The 24,914-nt window shown below is 39.8% G+C and overlaps 1 non-coding gene across 1 annotated transcript; it reads left to right on the top strand.

Annotated features, from left to right (window-relative positions):
- The first annotated feature begins 21,719 nt into the window (after positions 1-21,719).
- On the top strand, positions 21,720-21,792 carry TRNAW-CCA (transfer RNA tryptophan (anticodon CCA)). Its single transcript has one exon. It is a non-coding gene; the product is annotated as a tRNA-Trp (tRNA).
- Positions 21,793-24,914: the final 3,122 nt, after the last annotated feature.

Here is a 24,914-nt window from a genome sequence, read left to right as displayed (position 1 = left end):
AAGAATCGGGCACAACTGAGCAACTAACAGTTTCACTTTCTAACTTCTAGCACTTCATTAATGCTTATAATCCTAGTGACAAGAAATAGTCTACCATTTTACAGGTGATAAATTGTTTACCCTTTCGCAAAATGATAAAAGAGAGGTTAAACACTTTGCCTAATGGGCAATGATCACACAGCTAATCAATGGGCAAGCTAGAAACGGAAGCTAGATAGTCTAACTCCAGAGCCTGTGACATTAACCACTACACTAGAGCTACTTGGTGGTACTATTTTTAACGAAGAAAATCCAGGCATGTGTGCTCACTCACTAAGTGGTGTTCTACTCCTTGCATCACCATGGACAGTAGCCTGCCAGGCTCCTCTGTCCCTGGAGGAATACTGGGTGGGTTGCCATTTCCTCCTCCATCCTATACAACAGGATCTTTTTTTAAGTCTCCTCTTCTCACTCCTTGAATTTATTCCTCTATTCACAGTAATCTGTCTCCCACCCCCAATATTGTACTGCATTTCCCCTCCTTGATGATCAGTGCTAAATCAGAGGGTAGCTTCTAGTATTGTATTTGATGATGACCTTCTTGACACTCACTGTCTTGGTGGTTTGGAGAACATCACCCTTTTTTGGTTTCCTTCTTACCTCCATAGTTTCTTATGTCCCAGTTTCTTTTTTGAGTATGGATTTCTCCGTTTATAATTTAAATCAATGACTATCAAATGGGACATTATGAATCCCTAAAGAGAGGATGCCATGGGGATAAGGATTTTGATACGCAGACTCAAAAATGGCCCTCAGGGATCTCTGCCTAAGAATAATCATATTCCTTTGTGATTTTCCACATACAAATTTTACTTGAACAACTATTTCTACAACTAAACAATAGTTTGAAAGCCACCAAATGCTCTAAATGTTGGTGTTACCCAAGGTTCCATCTTTGGCCAGTTTCTCTTTTTACCATACCCATTCTCCTTGGGAAGTCATGTCTACATCCAAATTGGTAATCACTTTCCCCTACTTGAATAGTTTTGAAATGCACATCCTAGACTTACCACAAAATGTAATCACCCCATGGTATTCATATCCCTCATTTGATCCCTTTCTCTTGAGACTGGACTGGTGGACTGAACTTACTGATTTACTTCTAATGAATGGAAGACTGCAAACCTCAGGCCTGAGATTAGGCTATAGTCTCAGAGGACTGCGGCTTCCATCTTGAAATGGTCCTCTCTTCCCCTCTCTTGGAAAGTTCAACATGGATAAGCCAGTTGCTATACAGATACGCCTGTGTAAAGAGGGACAGAGGCCTCAAAACCCAGGTGAGTGAACTTGAAAGAAGATACTTGGCCAGACAGACTTTCAGATGAGACCAGGCATGGCCAACAAAACTGGACTGCAACCAGAAAGACTCTGAGCTAGAGGCACCCAGCCAACACCTCACCCAGATTTCTGACCTACAGCAACTGTGAGACAATAAATGCTTGAAATTGGTGTTTGTCAAGGTTCCTTCCTTGGCTTGTTTCTCTTTTCACTGTCCTCTTTCTCCCTGGGGAATATTCCTATGTCCATATTGATAACTACCTCCACCTATTCTTATAGTTCCAAGGGCACATTCCTAGACTTATCTCAAAATTTAACTGACCATCGGCCATCCCACTTAAACATCCCATGAGCCCCTGAAAGTGACAATGACCCAAGACTAACCTTATAAACATTCTTACAAAATGTATTTTCTGCTTTATTTCCTACTTTAATAAATGGTGCTACCACGACCCAGTTCATCTTTAATTTCTCTCTCTCACTCCTCACTGTTCTTTCAATAATCTCTTAAAATCTCACAAAATCCACTTCTTTGCTATGCCTTGATCTATTTTCTACATCTTCACTATCACTTTTAGTTCAGGCCACTGCAATTTCTGCCTTAAATATTTCAATACCCTCATAAACAATCCACATAATACAGAGGTGGAGAGGTCAGGTTCTTATTTCAGACTTAATTCTAAACCTCAGAGCATTTGAATCCCATTTCTGTTGTGTACTTGCTGGCTTACATTTGACAAATCATTTAATCTGTCTCCTTATAACTATATCATCTTTAAAACAAGGGTAATAGTAAGCAGAGTGGTAAGTGCATGAATTCTTACTTTGACATTCATTTTCTGAGTGCAACTGGACAAGTTACTTTGTTGATCTCTTCCTCCATTTCTTTTTGTGTCATATGGGAATAATAATAGGAATCAATACATGAAACTATTGTAATAATGGAACATACTGACTGCTGGCCAAATGTTTTCTGTTGTTATTCATTGTGCCACTTTTAAATCCATTCATTATCTTGCAAAGTGAGATCTCTAAATCTTATGACATTCCCCTGCTTAAAGCTCTTTGATGGTCCACTTATTACCCCTTTGCACAGCATCCTGCAACCTTCACAGTTTGGCAAACCTCTCATATTTTCTCTCTCTCCATTCTTCCCCACTGAACCTTAAATGCCAATCTGACTAAGCTACTTGACCTTCTTCAAGGGCCAAGTACTTACATGCCTCTCTGTCATTGCCAATGTTGTCCCTTCTACCTTAAATACTCTTTCTATCCTACTGACCTGCTCACCCGTCCTTTCTGTATTTAGCTGATGCCATCAAATTTTCCAGGCAATTTCCCCAACCATCATACACATACACACACATATACACTAACACACCCATGTACACAAGTAGATCCTTCCATAAGCATCCGTGGGTCTCTTTGCACACCTCTATACCTACATCTACATCTAAGGAATTGTAACTAACTGTGTACATCTCCGTCTTTCCCCGCTAGACATGAGCAATGTACTCCAGCAATGGGCGGGAACATATGGAACATTGTAGGCGCTCAATAAATATTTAATCAAGAAATAAATGGAGCTCTAATCTGACATTTCTTTTTTCCTTTGAGAGAGTGTGAACTTTCTGTATTTTGTTGCTACAGTTGACTTTTATAGTACTGGCTTGTTATGGTATGCCAACAACTAGAGACATTCTCAGTAAAGATCAAACAAAGGCATGGTTTCTGGACAATGAAGAACCCTGGGAAGTTCCAGAAACTTTGGGCCCAACTGTCCAACCCAAACCAGGTGAATGAAATCACAACGATCTCTGCAAGCCTGTGTATTCCATAGCTTCAGAGAGGTGCACACCTGGCTAGAATCTCCTATGTTTAACTCTCCACTCCCACAAAATTCCACAATTATTATGAAATAAGCTTCAGATCAACAACATTAGGAAGGTAGGTTTTTTGTATCATCTTTCAATGACTATCTAAGTAGTCAGGTGCCTTAGATTGGGGCACCACTCACCAGTGTATTGATTTCCAATTGGTGGGAGGCGCAAGGTCTGTATCAATGTCTGTAAGTGTCAAAGAGAAGAAACACCAAAGCGTTTCCTGCCTTTTTAGATATAATCAACCAGCTGTTAAGTCCCTGGCTCTTAAAGCTATGTAAAGCTTCCATGGAGGAAGTTATGTTTCTTTCCTTCCTATATAATTTTCAGTTTTAATATAACCTGAAAAAGTAAAATGATTGTTGAGAAATGCCATGTACTTCTGGTAGAAATGGGAGAGACTTAAGGTCTCAACAACAAGATGAGCATGTCTTTATCACTAATGAGAATTTTTACTGAACCCACACATTTCATAAAGGTTCTCAATCTGTGAGACCACCAACGACAGTGTCTCAAAATAGAACCTTTTTCTGTACCTAGGAAAGAGAAATTAAGGGAAAAGTATACCTGTAAAGCTGATCAATAAAGTAAGGTAAAGAAAGAATTCTCTTTATATTTCTAGCATGAGAAATGGAATTATTTTTCAAGAATATATTTTCATCACTAGAGTAAGGCAACAATAATCAGAGTAAGACTGAATGAGATCAGAGTAAGTCTGTAGTGCTTACATATTAGGATCTTTGTCATTTTCTTTGGCACAAATAATTTTTCCAGAGATGCTGGATGGAAGTTTCTATGCTGCTGCAGAAATAGGAAATAGAAGCAACAAACAGGTGACTGGAATATTTCATGTAAGAAAATACAACTCAGGAAAAGTGAGAGCCAAAAGCTGAAGTGTTGACCCCACTGAGAAAAGAGATGTCAATTTCAGTTACTAACTGTGAAATTATGTGTTCTCTGATTGTGGGCCCAATAAAGTGTATACAGGGTTACACGTTGTAATTCAACTCACCTTACACCATAAAAGCACTCTAGAATTCAGAGAGAAAGGACATAATGTTTTCAAAAAATGCTTTGAAATTTTATCTTCGAATCTATGATCTATCCTTCTTAGAAAGCTCCTTGTAGAAGACAGTGACTTTATCTGAACGCAAATGATATATTAATGAAAGTTTGTCTTGCCTGAGAGAGGATATTCTCAAGGTGCAGGTATAGCAAAGGGCTGATATCAAGGAAGATAGAAAGAACAATGGAGGAGTGGACAGGTGCTTTGAATAGATACATCTCAAGGAAGGATATATGAATGGACAATAGGCACAAGAAGGAATTGTTCACTGGGGGATGCAATCTAACCCACAATGTGATACCATTCCCCTTACCCTCAAGAATGGCCAAAATCTACAGGACTGACTACGCTAAGTGTTGGTGAGAATGTGAAGCAACTAGAACCCTCATACATTGTGATGGGAACATAAAATGATTCAATAACTTTGGGGAAAATTCTGACCACTTCTTATAAAATTTAACACACATTTATTCTATGACCCCACAATTCTACCCCCAAGAACTACCCAAGATAAATAGAAACATATGTTCACAAAATACCTTGCCATAGATCGTTGAGAGCAGCTTTATTCATAATTGGCCGAATCCCAGAAGCAGTCCAAGAGTCCATCAATAGGAAAAAGAATAAGCCATGATATATTCATACATGGAATACTACTCAACAATATACATGCAACAACATAAGTGAGTCTCAAAAATATTATGGTGAGTGAAAACAATCTATATCAGGCAGGTATCTCCAGAGAAACAGAACAGGATCACTATGTACACACACACATAAAGAGGTTATAAGAACTGGCTTATGTATTTGTTGAGATAGGCAAGAGCTGTCTGGCAAGCTGGAAGCATAGACTGCAGCCTTCAGGCAGAATTTCTTCTTCTTCAACAAATCTCAGTTTTTGCTCCGCAGGCTTGCAACTGATTGGACAAGGCCTACTGACATTATCAAGGGAAATTTGCTTTACTGAAAGATTATTGTGGATGTTAACCACATTTCCAAAATGCCTTCACAGCAACACACAGATTGGTGTTTCATTACATAACTGGGTACTATAGCCTAGACAATTTGACACAAAAAATTCACCACCACAGAAGCCTTACCAAATAAGACTGCACTCTCTGATTTTATTTACGTGCAATTCCAGAATAGGGAAAATGAATATAAAGAAGTATAAAATCAGAAAGGAGTTTGTCTGTTGGGGTTGGTAGTGAAAAGGCATGAGAGAACTTTCCAGGGTGATGATAACAGTTTATGTACTGACAGGGGTTTGAATTACACAGGTGTGTACATTTGCCAACAGTCAGGGAATATACATTTGGGATGTGTGCATTTTATATACAGAAACTGTATTTGAAAGGAAAAAAATCTGTAAGCGAATAGTGATCTCTATTTAATAATATATATGCTGAATGCTGAAGGAAATACACTGATGTATTTTTAAGTGCTTTGGAAAGTAATTGATAGCTAGATGGTTAGAAGGGTAGATAGTGATGGATATGTGATAAGGTGAGTTGGGGAGTGTTCGTGGCAGAGTGAAGATGTTTTTGTTGCTTAGTGGCTAAGTCATGTCCAACTCTATTGTGACCTCCTGGACTGTCGCCCACCAGGGTCCTCAGTCCATAGGATTTCCCAGGCAAAAATACTGGAGTGCATTGCCGTTTCCTTCTCCAGGGGATCTTCCAGTCCCAGGGATCAAACCCAGATCTCCTGCATTGGCAGGCAGATTCTTTACCACTGAGCCACCTGGGAAGCCCAAGAGTGAAGATGAGGTATACACAAAAGTTCACTGTATAATGCTTTTGACTTTGCTGTATTTTTGAAAATTGTCAAAACAAAATATTGGGGGGAAAAAAATCAGTCTCTCAAAATAAATTAACATGTTTGTATCTTTCTTCCATCAACCAACTGGAGTCAAGTGTCAACTCCAGCGCTATATCAAAGTATTCTCACTAAATCCATCAACCTCTATATTGCTATATCTCATGGCACTGTTCTAGACCTCAGTTCAGTTCAGTGGCTCAGTCATGTCCGACTCTTTGCGACCCCATGAATTGCAGCACACCAGGCCTCTCTGTCCGTCACCAATTCCCGGAGTCTACCCAAACCCATGTCCATCGAGTCGGTGATGCCATCCAACCATCTCATCCTCTGTCGTCCCCTTCTCCTCCCGCCCCCAATCCTACCCAGCATTAGGGCCTTTTCCAATGAGTCAACCCTTCGCATGAGGTGCCCAAAGTATTGGAGTTTCAGCTTCAACATCAGACCTTCCAATGAACACCCAGGATTGATCTCTTTTAGGATGGATTGATTGGATCTCCTTGCAGTCCAAGGGACTCTCAAGAGTCTTCTCCAACACCACAGTTTAAAACATCAATTCTTCGGTGCTCAGCTTTCTTCACCATCCAACTCTCACATCCATACATGACCACTGGAAAAACCATAGCCTTGACTAGACGGACTTTTGTTGGAAAAGTAATGTCTCTGCTTTTAAATATGCTATCAAGGTTGGCCATAACCTTCCTTCCAAGGAGTAAGCGTCTTTTAATTTCATGGCTGCAATCACCATCAGCAGTGATTTTGGAGCCCCCAAAAATAAAGTCTGACACTGTTTCCACTGTTTCCCCATCTATTTCCCATGAAGTGATGGGACCAGATGCCATGATCTTAGTTTTCTGAACGTTGAGCTTTAAGCCAACTTTTTCACTCTCCTCTTTCACCTTCATCAAGAGGCTCTTTAGTTCTTCTTCACTTTCTGCCATAAGGGTGGTGTCATCCGCATATCTGAGGTTATTGATATTTCTCCCGGCAATCTTGATTCTAGCTTGTGTTTCTTCCAGCCCAGCATTTCTCATGATGTACTCTGCATATAAGTTAAATAAGCAGAGTGACAATATACAGCCTTGACGTACTCCTTTTCCTATTTGGAACCAGTCTGTTGTTCCATGTCCAGTTCTAACTGTTGCTTCCTGACCTGCATACAGGTTTCTCAAGAGACAGGTCAGATGGTCTGGTATTCCCACCTCTTTCAGAATTTTCCACAGTTTCTTGTGATCCACACAGTCAAAGGCTTTGGCATAGTCAATAAAGCAGAAATAGATGTTTTTCTGGAACTCTCTTGCTTTTTCGATGATCCAGCGGATATTGGCAATTTGATCTCTGGTTCCTCTGCCTTTTCTAAAACCAGCTTGAACATCTGGAAGTTCACGGTTCACGTATTTCTGAAGCCTGGCTTGGAGAATTTTGAGCATTACTTTACTAGCATGTGAGATGAGTGCAATTGTGCGGTAGTTTGAGCATTCTTTGGCATTGCCTTTCTTTGGGATTGGAATGAAGACTGACCTCTTCCAGTCCTGTGGCCACTGCTGAGTTTTCCAGATTTGCTGGCATATCGAGTGCAGCACTTACACAGCATCACCTTTGAGGATTTGAAATAGCTCAACTGGAATTCTATCACCTCCACTAGCTTTGTTCGTAGTGATGCTTTCTAAGGCCCACTTGACTTCACATTCCAGGATGTCTGGCTCTAGGTGAGTGATCACACCATCGTGATTATCTGGGTCATGAAGATCTTTTTTGTACAGTTCTTCTGTGTATTCTTGCCACCTCTTCTTAATATCTTTTGCTTCTGTTAGGTCCATACCATTTCTGTCCTTTATCAAGCCCATCTTCGCATGAAATGTTCCTTTAGTATCTCTAATTTTCTTGAACAGATCTCTATTCTTTCCCAATCTGTTGTTTTCCTCTATTTCTTTGCACTGATCGCTGAGGAAGGCTTTCTTATCTCTCCTTGCTATTCTTTGGAACTCTGCATTCAGATGGGAATATCTTTCCTTTTCTCCTTTGCTTTTCGCTTCTCTTCTCTTCCAAGCTATCTGTAAGGCCTCCTCAGACAGCCATTTTGCTTTTTTGCATTTCTTTTCCATGGGGATTTTCTTGATCCCTGTCTCCTGTACAATGTTGCGAACCTCTGTCCATAGTTCATCAGGCACTCTGTCTATCAGGTCTAGACCCTTAAATCTATTTGTCACTTCTACGGTATACTCATAAGGGATTTGATCTAGGTCATACCTGAATGGTCTCGTGGTTTTCCCTACTTTCTTCAATTTAAGTCTGAATTTGGCAATAAGCAGTTGATGATCCGAGCCACAGTCTGCTCCCGGTCTTGTTTTTGCTGACTGTATAGAGCTTCTCCATCTTTGGCTGTAAAGAATATAATCAATCTGATTTCGGTGTTGACCATCTGGTGATGTCCACGTGTAGAGTCTTCTCTTGTGTTGTTGGAATAGGGTGTTTGCTATTACCAGTGCGTTCTCGTGGCAAAACTCTATTAACCTTTGCCCTGCTTCATTCTGTACGCCAAGGCCAAACTTGCCTGTTACGCCAGGTGTTTCTTGACTTCCTACTTTTGCATTCCAGTCCCCTATAATGAAAAGGACATCTTTTTTGGGTGTTAGTTCTAAAAGGTCTTGTAGGTCTTCATAGAATCGTTCAACTTCAGCTTCTTTGGCATTACTGGTTGGGGCATAGACTTGGATTACCGTGATATTGAATGGTTTGCCTTGGAAACGAACAGAGATCATTCTATCATTTTTGAGATTGCATCCAATACTGCATTTCGGACTCTTTTGTTGACCATGATGGCTACTCCATTTCTTCTAAGGGATTCTTGCCCACAGTAGTAGATATAATGGTCATCTGAGTTAAATTCACCCATTCCAGTCCATCTTAGTTCGCTGATTCCTAGAATGTCGACGTTCACTCTTGCCATCTCCTGTTTGACCACTTCCAATTTGCCTTGATTCATGGACCTAACATTTCAGGTTCCTATGCAATATTGCTCTTTACAGCATCGGACTTTGCGTCTGTCACCAGTCTCATCCACAGTTGGGTATCGTTTTTGCTTTGGCTCCATCCCATCATTCTTTCTGGAGTTATTTCTCCACTGATCTCCATTAGTATATTGGGCACCTACTGACCTGGGGAGTTCATCTTTCAGTGTCCTATCTTTTTGCCTTTTCCTACTGTTCATGGGGTTCTCAAGGCAAGAATACTGAAGTGGTTTGCCATGCCCTTCTCCAGTGGACCACAATCTGTCAGACCTCTCCACCATGACCCATCCGTCTTGGGTGGCCCCACACGGCATGGCTTAGTTTCATTGAGATAGGCAAGGTTGTGGCCCGTGTGATCACATTAGCTAGTTTTCCCTGTCGGCCGCCGCCCCCCGCCCCCGGGCCCCCGGCCCGGCCTAGCCCCTGTCGGCCGCCGCCCCCGGCCTCCAGCCCGCCCTAGGACCTGTAGGCCGCCGTCCCCGGCCCCCCGCTCGGCCTAGGCTCTGCCGGTCGCCGCCCCCGGCCCCCAGCCCCCGGCCCGGCCTAGCCCCTGTCGGCCCCCGCCCCCGGCCCGGCCTAGCCCCCGTCGGCCGCCACCGCCGGCCCCCTGACAAATAGACCTAGCATATTTTAAATTTCAGAGAAAGTGGTCCTGAACTTAAGAGCTCATTAAATATACTTGAAAAAAGGAGTGTTGTCTCAACTTTAAATACCGGATTGCTTTTCTTCACAGCCACTGATTCCTCTGCCTTTCCCTAAGCATAAAACTATCAACATCAATTGTTTTGAATTTTCTGTGTCCTAGAACCTTGCTGCTCAAAGTGTGAATCAGCAGCATTGGTATTAGCTGGGAACTTGTTAGAAATGCAGTTCCCAACTCTGAACTACTGAATGAGAATCTGTATTTAAACAAAAACGTGACTCAGAAACATATTAAAGGATGGGAAGCACTGGCTTCTAGCTTAGCTGTCCAGTTCTTTGTTGGTCTAAAACATCACTGTTTCCTGATTGGCCATCTACTGCTCTGGATCCTCCTTCACAGGCTCCTTTTCTTCTCTCCACCCAGTGTAAATTAGAGTTCTGTCCACATGTTCTGATGCTCTTCTTCCTTTATCCCAGCTTTGGCCATCTGCCCACCTAAATGCTGAAGACTCCCAAACATCTATCTTTATCCACTTCCTTGAGGTCCAGGCATGTATATCCAATCTTCTTATTGACAATTTCTCTTTGAATGTCCCGCAGAAACTTGAGACTCATTGTATCAGCAACTGAGTTCAACTTTTCTTCTACTATACACCCTTCTCCCCCTCCCCAAACTGCAAGGCTCAGTTACTGGTGCCACTATCTAAGAGGGGAGTCATGGTCATGCCAGATGCCTTTCTTCTCTACTTTGTACCATAAGCAGATGCCGTTCACTCAACTTTCTAAATATCTCTGAGATTTGTCCCCATCTCTCTTTTCCTAGGCTTTTTTCCCCTCCATACCTGCTGCTGCTGCTGTTGCTAAGTTGCTTCAGTCATGTCCGACTCTTCGCGACCCCATGGACTGCAGCCCACCAGGCTCCTCTGTCCATGGGATTTTCCAGGCAAGAGTACTGGAGTGGGTTGCCATTGCCTTCTCCCCCTCCATACCTAGGCTACTAAAAACCTTCATAATAGATTTCCCTGCCTCTGGTGAAGCACTCCTCCATTCAATTGCTTCCAGAATGGTTTACCTAAAACTAAACTTTCATCATTTCTTTATCTTGCTTTTAAAATCTTTCAACAATGAGCCTCACTTTCAGCATAAATTTCAAACATCTTGGGGGTATATTTACATCTCATACAGTAAGTAAATCCCTATCCACCAGCTTACCTTGGAACTTAAAAACTGCTGCTTTTTGTTTCAGTGGGGTTGAGTTCACACTGAATTCTTGCCTCTCTCTTTAATTGTAAGAGCCTTGAATAAAGTCATCCATGACTGTTTAACTTTGGTACCATTTTTGCTTTACCATTTGGTCATTGTCATTTATCCTTTAAAGAGAGCTTAAACACCACCTTTTTTAAGGAAGACTTCCTTAAGGATCTCCAGGCTTCCTTCCTCCAGTCTACAACAAAGATTTAGTTGTCTTTCGGCTAAACTTCCACTTGGTACACACTTAATACAAACCATGTTTCTTTTTATTTATCTGTCTCGTCTCCCAGAATGGGAGCGCCTTAATATACAAGTATGTCTTGCATCTCTATATCTCCCACTTACAGAACAATTTTGAGTCTATGATGAACTTCAGTTAATGGTGGTTGAATGAATTATAATCAAATGAACAAAGATATAAGGTCTTGTCATAACATGACACTGACCAAAGCATGACCAGCAGGCTACATTCTGCTTATTTAATGTCTGAAAGATCTGAGGCAATCATGAAAAACAAGTTATCTGGTAAACGTAACATACACAAAATGTGGGCTGAGCAAGAATGAATATCCCTCTTCCTTCAGGAATATATCTCATTTTATGTCCTCTACTAGTTTCTAGCATTCGGGGATCTCAAATGTCTCTATAGTTACTAAGCTAAACATTTAGTTTAAGAAACATATATACGTTAAAATCTTTTTAAACTTTGAATAAAAAATAATAGTATTCCTTAGCTCAATTGTTTAGGCTGTAGATTTGGTAAGCTGAATGTTAGAATATTGTGAGTTTCATGTGTGCCTTGACAATATTTTCCTTAAAAGGAAGACAGTAACCTCACTTTCACGCCTCAAGACTTGTACATGTTAGAGAAAACAGACTTAAAGGTTTATAGAGCACATCAACTTTACCACATTCATGAGGAACACAGCCTACCATATATTGGGTGCTAATTAGAGGAAAGACATGGAGCAAAGCACTTTATAAGCACTATTTCATTTAAATATTAATTCTGTGATTTAGATACTGTGATTATTTTAATTCATTAAGCTCATCTTATTGAAATCTTCCTTTGCTTACTTTGTCCCAGCCATATGACCTTTCCAGTCCTTGAATTTCCCATCTCAGAGCTTCTGGCATTAGCTGTTTCCTCCATCTGCTCTCTATTCCTTGAGTCTTTGTTTGGCTGATTCCTTCTCATCCTTCAGGTGTTTCTCAGCTTAAATTTCACCTTCTCAAAGATGTTTTTCCTGATTACCCAAGTTAAAGTTGCTGCCTACTCTTCCCAAGCTACTCTCTACCACTTCCTCCTGATGTAACTTCCCTCTAGCAGAGGTTCTCAAAACGTCCTCTGCAGTCCAAAGGGGACCTCTGAGACTCCTTTAGGGAGTCCGTGAGGAGAACAATATTTGCATACTAACACTAAGATGATATTTGCCTTTTTCACTGTATTGACATTTATACTAACAGTGCAAAAGCAGCAGCAGATACAATCCTTAGTGCCTTGCTGCTGCTGCTGCTAAGTTGCTTCAGTCGAGTCCGACTCTGTGCGACCCCATAGACGGCAGCCCACCAGGCTCCGCCGTCCCCGGGATTCTCCAGGCAAGAATACTGGAGTGGGTTGCCATTTCCTTCTCCAGTGCATGAAAGGGAAAAGTGAAAGTGAAGTCGCTCAGTCGTGTCCGACTCTTAGCGACCCCATGGACTGTAGCCTACCAGGCTCCTCCGTCCTTGGGATTTTCCAGGCAAGAGGACTGGAGTGGGGTGCCATTGCCTTCTCTCCTTAGTGCCTTAGTATGAATCAAATCATTGGCATTAACTGTACTAGTGGTCACTGTATTTCTTAGTGCCATGCAACCACAGGACACAAAGACAAAAAATAATTACAAAAAAAAACAAGCTTAAGGATATCCTTGATGAAGTAATAAAATGTACTAATTTTATGAAGCCTCTACTCTTGAGTATACACTTTCTCAATATTTCATGTGATGAAATGGGTAGTACACATAAAACACTTCTGTTGCACACAAAGTATGATTTTCTCAAAGAAAAGAACTAAGATGACTGAACTGAGAACATAATTAGCTTTTTTTTTTTTTTTCATGGAACAGCATTTCTATTCAAAAGCACAACCTAGAAACTTGGGTATTTGGCAGACATTTTCTAAAAGTAAACCAAATGAATCTCTCACTGCAATGAAAACAACTGACAATATTTGTTGCCAGTAATAAAATTTGAGTTTCCCAGAAAAACTCAGAATTTTAAAAATTTGTACATGCCACCACGAGCTTGAAAGCTTCCAGATACTTAAAGACTTTTCTCATAACAACTGTGGTGATATTAACAAATGTGATTTTTTTTTATGTTGTGTGTACACATAACTCAGTGAACCAATGTTTTCCAAATGACCAATGCATGATATTATAAAATCATGAGTAGATAAAAAAATCCATTGAAAGTGAAAAACAGACCAAGGTTATTGTTGTAACAGAATATGAAAAGTTTATTGATATGACTTTGGATTCTACATTGCAATTAACATTTAAGAAACTGCCACTTGACAACTTTTATTCCTTATTTACATTCTATTCTATATTTGTAATTATTGCTATTGTGTGTCTCCAACCATCGATTATTAACCATGAGAATAGGGTCTGTATCCATCTTATTCATTGGTATCGCCTGTGCCTAAGAGAGTGCCTGGCACATACTAGGTGGGTGATAGACACTTAGTTGCATGAATAAATTCCCATTTTAAAGTTGAAGGAATTTAGTCTTAAAGACATAATGTTATGTACCCAAGGTACTAAGGATCTACTAAGTGACTAAGGAGGAATTCATTTCTGTCCAACTGCAAAGCTCATGTTCTTAATTAAGTTCCTCCAACAAACTGCCTCTCCAGTGAAGATGTGGAGAGGTCCTGTCACTCAGATACCTAGCTTTAATGTCAACAGACTCTGAGCTTTTGTGAACTTTTATAGCTTTTTATGTTTGATATGAACTTATTTTAGAACAACAGGAAAACAGTATTTGAATCCAACTTCTCATAAACTGACCCAGAGTTAGTTATTCTGAAAAACAGCCCCAAGCTTCCATCCACTCCCATGAGTAGGTGTGGAACCAAGGCCATGGAAGTTGCATGAAACAGTTTTCATTTCTCCAGCTTCATCCCTGGCTCTTTCTTTTCTAGAATCCCAGATGATGAGGAAAGGCACAAAACAAAGAGGGCCTGGAATATTAAATTGAAGACTTTAACTTTCTAACCATAATAGACATTTTTCCAAAGCTGACAACTAACTCACACATCTTTCAGAGGTATGCTTTGATAAATGGTGACCAGCTACACCAAGCAGGGCCACCGTTGAGAGATTGAAGCCGCTAAAATGGAAGCACATTCTGGCAATTCCAGTGCTTGGCAGAAGCACAGAGCCCAGGTTTTTAGAGAACAAGGACCTTTGGAAAGGTTCTTGCCAGGTCTCTTGCAATTTAATTACTTTCCATTTCTAGATGACATTTAAACCAACAACAAAATATTTTATTGCTAAATTATTTCAGATGCTGCATGGCAGCAACCAAATCAAATGCAACTCAAGTTGTCCCTAAAGAAGATGTGTATGTGTGTGTTCACAGGTAATGTAGCTGGGAAGCTAGAGAATAGAATGAAAAACAGCCCCATGCACTCCTACTCTCTGCCCTCATGGTGGTCAGGGCAGTATTATTGGACACCAGTTCCAGTGCTCAGGGAATGCTTGAGTGCTTCATCAACGTTGACCTTAAGCTGTGAGTGGCTACTCAGTGTGGTAAGATCACCAGCTCCTAGCCCAGAGCAGATGATCAATAAATAATCATTAAATGACTAATTTTCTACCATGCCAGTATATATTTCACACATTCACCATGAGTATGCATCCTTTAATCTGGAAACACTATGGTTGTACTGAAGACCAAACAATTCCTACTGTCTGTTGAAAGAAGGTTAAATTCATAAATCATGGCAGTTTATATACTTCTGCCAGTAAAGATGATAATATTTTACCTTTAGAGAGATCTGATATCCAGATCACAGCTGTCAGATGAAAATATTGACTCAGCCTACAGCCCTACTACAAAATATAAAATAGTAGCATCTACCTCTTCTAGAGGAAATTCAAACATATCATCATTTGGGGTAGGAATAGGGGAGAATAATAAAGAAACCAGATACATGACTCAGATTAAAATAATTCTAATGAATACTTTTGCTAATTGTTTTCTCTAACTTTGATATTATTTGTTTTATTTCTAGATTTCAATCTATGTGACATCCAGACACAAGCACAAAATAAATGCTTCATAAATGTTTGTTGAATTAATTTGATACAATGGTTCTCTGAGTATGGTCTGAGGACCCCTTGAGATAGTGGTGTGCTGGAGAAACTTCTCTTATCTCACAAGCAACAACTATCACATTTCTGAGAATTTTATGAGCCAGCTGTTAAATATGACAGTTATTAAAAATTAAATTATAAAAACTTGCAATTTAGTTATATAAAAATAAAGGTAATAAGTACTCAAAACCCACCATTTCCTAAATATCTTACTGCATTTTAGTATTCTAAGTTCTTGAGGTTATTAAATCTATTGTAGTTCTATGTAGAAACATCTAACAGTGTGCTACTATGCATTTCTTCCCAACTCTTCATTATCATTCATTTTGGGAAGATTTACAGCAGAAATATTGGCAAATGCTACCAATGGGGCTTTTCCTTCCTCCTTGATGAGCTGGTTATCATACTATTTACTATCACATGACTTCCTGAGAGTCCACAATACTCTGTCAGGTGGTCTACCAAGTCCTCCTTCTTAATGTGAGAGAACAGATTTTCTACATAAATATTAACCAAAACAAAGATTTGAACAGATTGAATGCAGAAACAGATATGAGATTCCAACTATAAGCTAGATATTAAAGTAATTTTTAAAAAATGTAAAATTATGCCCTTCTTCTCACTAGCTTTTATTGTTGTTGTTGTTTTTCATAAAAAAAAGTGTTGTGTTATGCTAAAGACAAGATAATAAGCTCAAAATGGAGTTGCTTATGCTAAACTCCACTTCCCCAAGTGAAGACCTAATTACAGTTTCAGCTCCCACAAAAATGAAATCTTAAACCAGTCAATCAGGAACCTTCTGATCAGCATTAATTAGGCAACTTGCCGGATAAACCCCTACAATAATAAAGTAACTTTGCAATAATCAACCTGCTTTTTTGCCTAGTGCAATCCCCTTACTCTTGCTCACTTCGACCTAAAAAAACCTCTACCTTGTATACCTGGTATGCCTTTCTCTCTGCTAGATTGAATGTTGGCTGATTCACGAATCGATCACTGAATAAAGCCAATAAAGATCTTTGTAATTTGCTCAGTTGACTTTTTTGTTTTTAATAGTTAATGTAATAATGTATTTTTTTCATTTATATACTAAGTGGATTCATTAATACTTATTCTAATATGATAAACAGAGAAAGAAATGGCAACCCACTTCAGTATTCTTGCCTGGAAAACACTATGGACAGAGGAGCCTGGTGGGCTACTGCCCATAGGGTTGCAAGAGTCGGACACAGACTGAACAACTAAACCACCAATACGATAAACATTGATCGATATGTCAGAAAAGTAAAAGCTCTTTGGGGTCTTCAAAAATATTTTAAGAGTGTGAAGGGGCCTGAGATCAAAAGTTTGAGAATCACTGATTTAATAATGCAGTAAATCCCATATAGTGCTATTTGACCTAGTGTAGTCAAACTAGAAAAGCAGGTCTACCTTCTCAGGCGTTTGTGACCTTGGGAAATTAATGATTGACCTTTTCAAATCTGTATTTCTCCATTTGCAAAACGACAGAGCCAGATAGGATGACCTCAGTGAACCTTTTTTTAGCTCTTAGATTCTGTAACTAGGAGAATTATAAACGAGCTTTGCCTCTAGTTTGAAGGCAGTGGAAATCTTTTTGCTTTGTCATCTTTTTTATACCTCCAACCCTCATCATCACTGTCTTTAACAATCTTTATCCGCCTAAGCTCCTGCCTCCCAAAGGATTTAACGTTAGATTACATCACCATAATTACAGAAGTCACTGCTTCCAGTGTCAAAAACTCAGACCACTCTCGGACTAAACTATGTCATAGAGCAGACATAAAAACGCGGTGCAGACCAACAAAATGCCACGGTTTAGTGTCACTCCATCCATCAGGTGGAAAATGAAATTCCTAAAGCAGGCACTGTGACCGAATTTAATAAAGCAAACTTTCACCCAGGACCTGCTTTGCATCTCCCACAGCAGCGGAGTGACATGAGTGTTTTCTCCTTTCTGGGCAAGTACCACAAATTAATATCTGCTTGCCATCCTTTAAAGTGTGTGAATTATCCCTCTTAATTCTAGGCAAGTCCGCGGAGGTTTGCCTTCCGAACTCACTGCAGCAAAATGCAAATGATGTATGTAATAAAAAAGCCCTTGCCAAGTGAAACTGCAGCCTTCACTTTCATATCACATCTGCGTCTCCTTTGCTCTAGCGTACTCACAGCCAGAGCGAGATGTGAAATCGCATCCCAGTCTGCCGGGAATTCAATTTCCAGATCCCCTCCCGGCACCAAACAAACGAGCAGAAAAAGCAAGCCCGCGGGGGGCGAAGCTGAGCGGGAGATGAGAAGGGTCAAGGGCGCGCGGGGGTGAGCCGGCTCTGCGCGGCGCCCGCCTCCCATCGCGGGGCTTGGACGGATCTGGGTACCACTGAGCCCTGGGCCGTTAGGGGCCCAGGAATCAGAGCCGCGCTAAAATGGCTGCCGGCGTCGCGGCTGCGGGAGGAGGGATGCTCAAGGCCAAGGACAGGCTGCCCTCGCAAGCTGCCCGGCCGCCAGGGAGCGTCCGCCTCCCAGCAGCAGGCGAGACGCGGCCAAGGTGCCCCGCGTTTGGGGCACCTCCCAAGGCCAAGGCGAGGCGACCCGCGCGTTCATTTAACTCTGCAGAAGGTCACCCCAGCACCGCCCTTCTCTGCGCGGCACGTGCGGCTAGGCATCGCCATGGCAACCCCCTTCCTAGCGCCCCCCCACCCCCGCCTCTCATTATTGAACACCTGAGACACAGAGCGTCTCTGAACTTGTTACTGCGCAAGTTAAAGCCGCCCTCCGAGGGCTTAGTTTCCTAACTATTGTTCTTTGTGCAACTGATTGCTTCTTGCAGTTAGAAAAACCTACCCGTGCTTTTCAAACGTTCTCCCCACCACTCCTGGGCGAAACGTGTCAGTGCATGTGATCATTCTCCTCCAAGGAAGTGCAACAGAATTACTGGGGGCAGGAGTCAACTGCAACCCCAATTTCCTGACACTAATCTTGGAAGCATGTTACCGTTTGGAGGCCTCAGTTTCAAAAGACATAGATCATTAATAATTTAGATATAGTTATTATAAATTATATATTGATAATTATAGGAAAACCTCTCCCTCTTGCACCTATAAATGTTTGAAGATACAGTATTCTGTCTAGCTACAGCCTATCAGAATGCCCAGTGAAATGGCATTCTGGAAAGTAAATTGATAAGCAAGTATTTCTTTTAATTGTGAGTAATTGAAAATGATGACCCCTTAGGACAAAACTGTATGCTCAATGATCATAGAAATGCAAATTATAATAACTATTTAGTAAAATACGCTATTTAGTAAGGATTCTTTTTTGTTTGTCTGTTTTTGATAATAGCCAGTGTTGACAAGGGATAGCAAAACTCATATACCGGCTTAGTGATGGTGTAAACTGATACAATCTTCCTGAAGGCAGTTTTTTCAAGAAATAATTAGAGCTGTGAACAAAATATAGCTACAAGTTGCTCATAGCAAAAATGTTTATGATGTATTTTTTTTAACCCAGCTAAACTTACACAGAGGATTGGATAAAGAAATCAATACAATGAGATATTGTGTATGTTTTAAAAATGAAATAAAAGAATACCTAATTCCTTGAAAGTTTCTTTAATGATTTATTGCTAAATGAAAAGTAGATATTAAACAGTAATTAATTTGGTCTAATTTTGTTTTATTTAAATGTATTTAATAAGGAAAATGTTAACAATGGTTATCTCTGGGTGGTGAAATTACAGATGACTTTATCTTGTTCCTTACTCTCTGACAGTGGCAGTCACTTTTTAAACTTTTATATATTTTATATATTTTTATATTATTTTATATATTTATATATAATGATTAAAAAAACAAAACATGTTTTGTCTGATGTTTTGTAAGTAAATAAATATAAATATTTATAATAATATAATTATAATCTATTTACACCTAGGCTATAGTTAAATATATTTTCATCAAAGGAAAGTAGATTTTAATAGAGAAAAGAGATCTGGATTACTCTAGTCATTTGTTCCTTGCCCCTGCCTCCTCAGATATCTGAGCACTTGCATCTGATTTGGAAAGGAAATATTTCTTCAATTCTTTAGGTTCTACCAAAGGAAAGAAAAATGAGTTTCCACTGAGAGCATAATGACATTAAGGAATACTCAAAAACATTTTAGTGTCATACATCTTCATTAAGGATTAAGACTTTCATTTTGTTCTTGTTCTCTGGCTATAGAATTGCAAATTGAAAAGCAGTTGTGGGCTTAAAGTGGAAATTCATGAGTGATGATGCGAGGCCTGTCTCCAGTGCCAGATTGTACACAAAGCAGAATTTTTCAAAATAGCCTTCTCTGTGGTCGCTGAACCCAGGCTGCAGAACAGCAGGGAACCGCCCATCATCCCATTCACACACGACTCCATGATCTTCCAGGGAAACTGCTCTCCTCTCACCATGGGGAGAGTACATCTGATGTGAGAAGCCCTGCAGAAGTACACTCAAGGCACCTCATTTCTAAGGAAGAACCCAGGCCTGACCAATGGTTGCAATGCAACCAGTTAAAGCTTGAAAACTGTTCCTTGTGAATAATCCTGAGGAAAATAAATCATAGACATGGGCAAAGATATAGCCACAAGAGTGTTTGTTGTTATACTAATTTATAACAGTAAAATCTTACCACGTAAATGTCCAAGAGTTAAAGAAATCACATTACAGCTGAATGATAAAGCTGTATGTTTCCATTAAGACTGAAAACAGGAAAGAATATTCAGTGAAGCAGGAACAGCTCAGTGCAGTGTTAAGTGGAAAGAAGCATGTTAAATATAGAATGTACAATGTGACTTCATTTTTATAAAGTATTTCATATTACACACTATATTTAATGTTATGTACATAATTGGAAGTAGAAGCTCAAATCCAAAATTATGTTTTAGCAGTTATTTTTATTTTAACATCTTTAATAAGTCCATTAAGAATATGCTTTTCATGGTTAAGGAATTATTAATAAGGTATTAATGGGAAAAAATGTGATTTTATTAGAGGGAAGGGAAAGGTACTATGGGCTCTGATGACTTTTCAAACATGCATTTGCAGGCACCTGGAAACACTTTCAAAGCATACATTTTATTAGTTCAGCAATTAGAGGATGATACACTGCCTTAGTCACATTACCCACTTCATGTATCCATTCCTCTGGACTAAAGTACTTGGACCATGTCTTTCTCTGCAACCTAATTGTTAGAGCAGATAAGACACCAGTCAACTTAGCACATCTGTTTACAACATTGAAAAGATGAAGTCAAGTTAAAGGTTGCCTAATAAGCACATTCTATGCATTCTCAGAGTGCACACATACTCTGGATTCTGGTCTGATTTTCCTTAAACCTCTTGTTTATAAATGGAGAAATGGTCGACCATATGACTCTCTAATTGGCAGTCCATAAATGTTAACCCATCAGTGTGCAGGGTCAAGCTTTTCAGACTTGAAAAATCTTTATTGCCTGGCTCCTGCCAACCAGTGATGCACCCGGTCCCAACTCTGCCTTTCCACCTCCTGAGCTCGGTTGTAGTGAGACAACAGCAGCTAACACAAAACTGACTTATTACATTCTTGACTTTGTTCTAGTTCTCTCAGCAAACCTATGGAGTAAGTATGACTCTAAGAGTATTCTTCTCATTTTACAAATGGATTAACTAAGGCACTGAGAAGGCAGCCAATCTCACCATCCAGAGTTAATAAGCATTAGCATATAAACCCAGGAAGCTTGGCTTTGGCTCTTAACTGTTATATCATCACCCAAATAAAGTATACTGTTTGTCAAATAAGGGACTAGCTTCACTGACCCTCCGCCTTAGTCTCAGTTCTTCGCTCTGTATAGGGATCCCTTCCACTTAGCCAAACTCAAACTCTTCTTTCAAAATACACATGTAATGTATTGCCTCTGAAAACTCTTCCTCAACCAAACTTAAGGAATTTCCTCTCTGTTCCTATATGTACCTTAGCTATGGCACTAATGACATTGCTGTAAGGCATATTGATTTACCTACTGCCACCATTAATGTGAGTCCTTCAAAGCCAGGATTCAAATATCTGTTACTCTTCATATTGCCAATGCCTCCCATAGTATCTGACATACAGAAAGTTCTTAATAATTGATCTATGAATGAATGATTACAAAGAATACCATAGAGTTCTGCTTGCCCAAATATGTGGAATTCAGTTTCCTATCATGACAGTCACTCTTGCTCCATTAGAGCAGGTGCTGTATAGATGAACACTGGACTAGCAGCCAAAAGACCAGTGTAATGTCAACTTTGCTCCCAAAGCACAATCTTTGCCTTGCTGGGCTCTTAAGTGTTCAATGTTGGGACTTCCCTGGTGGTCCAGTGGCTAAGACTCCATGCTCCCAGTGCAGAGGGCCCAGGTTCAATCCCTGGTCAGGGAACTGGATCCCACATGCTGCTCTAAGAGTTCGCATGCTGCAACTAAAGCTCCCGCTGCTGCAATGAAGATCGATGATCCCACATGCTCCGACTAAGACCCAGAGAAGCCAAATAAATAATAAATATATTTTTGTAAATGTCCAGTGTGGACCTATCCTTAGGAATGGAAGGGAAAATGTTAGGCAAACCTATTAAAATGTTATTGGATATTTATTTTGACAATTTTGAGCTATTCCATTTGCATAAAGGGCCCAAAAAGGTGGGACAAGAGGATAACTAAGTCATAAAGGGTTTAGGGCTCAGCATGTAACCAAAAAGGAGTTTCACTTTGATGAGGCTATGTAGCCAGCAGTCTGAAAACATCACCAGAACTTTCTGCTCCAGGTAGTTCACACTTCTTTTCCTCACAATCTACACCAGGATAAGCATGAAACTCATGGTCTGTTGGTATCAGTATTCTTCAACAGGGAAAGATTATTTGTGCTGATTTCAGTGAGATCACTAGTAGGACTGTGAAGCAGTAGAAGGTAACTAATACTTATACATTAAAATCGAAACATAATGGATGTTTAACACAATGTTTTTATTTGATCATTACCATTTGCATCATCTTATGGTCCTCCTGCAATGAGGGAGACCTGGGTTCAATCCCTGTGTCGGGAAGATCCCCTGGAGGAGGGCATGACAACCCACTCTAGTATTCCTTGCCTTGAGAATTCCCCATGGACAGAGGAGCCTGGTGGGCTACAGTCCACTGGATTGCAAAGTACAGCACAGATGTTCCTGCATTTTTATTAAGCTATCCCAGTTTGGGGATGAACCTAGGAATAAATAAATACATAAGATGAAAATAAATATACCTTTGATTCACTTTGGGGGTCTGGTTTGAACTTTGTTTTGGACTTCTAAGTTTATTTGTGACCACGTTTCTCAGAGAATGTAGGGTATCCTCATGAAATGCCAAAAAATGCCTTGAAAGAAAGTATCAAAAACCCAGGAGTGAAATAAAATTAATGTCACCTCCAAGTGTTTCCTACATTATGATTATACACATTGAGGCTTGGCTATTTCCAGGCTCATTTGACTACCAAGGGAAACTCTAGCTTGTGTTATAGTACTATTGCATTTTTAACTAAAGGTTCTTTTCTGCAGTTTTGCAAAGTCTCATAGATGTCTAGTGACTCCTTGTGGAGTTTTCTTTCTATGTGTAAAAGTTCACTAAAAAGTTGGGAAATTAAAAAAAAAAAAAGTTGGAAAATCATAAGATGTCAGAATTGAAGTGGCCATAAAGACTTTAATGTAACTTTCAGCCAATTGGGAATCTATTTTGCAATAACTGTGAAAGGAGGTTGAAAATATCTGGTGACAAATAGACATCTTGTGGATTATTATCCCTTCTCTGCTTCTCTCATGGTGAAATAGACTCATAAACAATATTGCACAGAAGTAACCATTTCAGCAGGATCAAATGAAAGAAATAAAAAGAAGAGAAGGGAATTTCACATTTTCAAAATCTATAACGTACATTGTGATTCTATCAGGGAACTAGATCCTCAAGATATTTTGGTCTCAGTTGGTACCCAAATACTCAGTAACCAATGTTCCCAGTACAATGAGCTGTCTATAAAATCCACTATCCCCAAGTCCCCCCTAAATTGTCCTTCTACTCTGAAATATCATCTTTAAGATATGCTTTTGGTATTTTATTAATATCTAACCATCTTGGTTGTATGCATTTGTCATTTGGGTCTCAGCACCTAGGCCTCTTCCCTAGCACTCTATTTGTCTATTGGGGAACAACTTCCTCCAACATTGGGTATAGGCAATGTGGGTGGTAAAATTTGTTTCCACTTCCTACTCTGGTATTCTTGCCTAGAGAATCCCATGGATAGCAGAGCCTGGTGGGCTACAGTCCATGGGTTGCAGAGTGGACACGACTGAGCGACTAACATGCACAAACACATACACACTCTTGAAGACTCAGTACAATCAGATGGTTATCATAGCCAATTTGAAAGTTTCTCCAGGACACTGAACTTTAGCTAGATATTTAAGACCCCAAGAAGCCTATTTGAGATTGTCATTGCTGCAGTGGTACCCTACTAGACTCTTCTAGTTATGAAACCATGTCCACACCACACAGAGCTATCTTGATTCTAGACTAGTTCCAAGCCTGATCCCATCATTTTGTGGCATTCTCAATATTTTTCTAGTATGGTTTCCATTTTTTTTCGATTGTGGTGATGGTTTGGTTGAACAAATCTGTGAATATAACAAAAACGTTTAACCATACACTGTAAATGGGTAGGTTATTTTGTACATGACCTGCATTCCAATAAAGCCCTTTCTGTAAAAAAAAAAAGAAAAGAAAAGAAAAAGAAAGAAAAGAAAGAAAGAAAGAATGAAAAGTCAACCAGAGTTGGTTTCTACTGCTTGATACATAACAAGATCTAATTGATATTTTCCTATAATGATGAAAATATTTAAGCTGTAAAGGATTGCACATTCTCAAGTTTCTTAAACAGTGAGCTCACCAAGAAAAATTAATGGAGCACTAGCTTTTAATGAGGGTTGAATAAGTCTGGCAAATACAGTCTTATTCTGAGGGGGCAGGAAACCAGGAGCTACCACATAGGAGAGATTTTAGATGTCCAGATTTGCCCAAGGACTTTGAATGATGGGGACGATGAAGTCAGAGGGTATGGATATATGTTGTGGTAGTCTGTGAGGGGAGGTAAGTTTTATTGTGATTGGTCCTAAATCCATATTTTATTTGAAGTTATATACTTAGTGCCGAGTTGATTACTCCTCTCCTATTATTATCCACGCTATTGTTTCTAATAACAAGTGTAGTAATGGGAGATAAAGAGCACACTTGTGAAAAACACATAATTAACTATTGTTGCACATTGCAAACCCCAGGATAAAATCTTTCTGTGTTTTATTTTATTTAAAATTCACAACAACCTTTCATCTCTACTGACAACAACTTAGTGGCTTTTCTCAAGGTTACAGAGCCAAGAGGTAAAAGAGTCAAAATTCAAACTCAGATCCATCTGATTCCAAACATCAAAGTATTTCTTTTTTTTCACCCTAAAATGTTCCGTCAGCTTTCTGAAATGAA

The sequence above is a fragment of the Giraffa tippelskirchi genome, chromosome 10, assembly GCF_054371585.1.
Source record: "Giraffa tippelskirchi isolate mGirTip1 chromosome 10, T2T-mGirTip1v1.2.pri, whole genome shotgun sequence".
In the NCBI taxonomy this organism is placed as follows: domain Eukaryota; kingdom Metazoa; phylum Chordata; class Mammalia; order Artiodactyla; family Giraffidae; genus Giraffa; species Giraffa tippelskirchi.
Note: the sequence above shows the minus strand (reverse complement) of the source record. Positions and strands in the feature narration are given on the sequence as shown.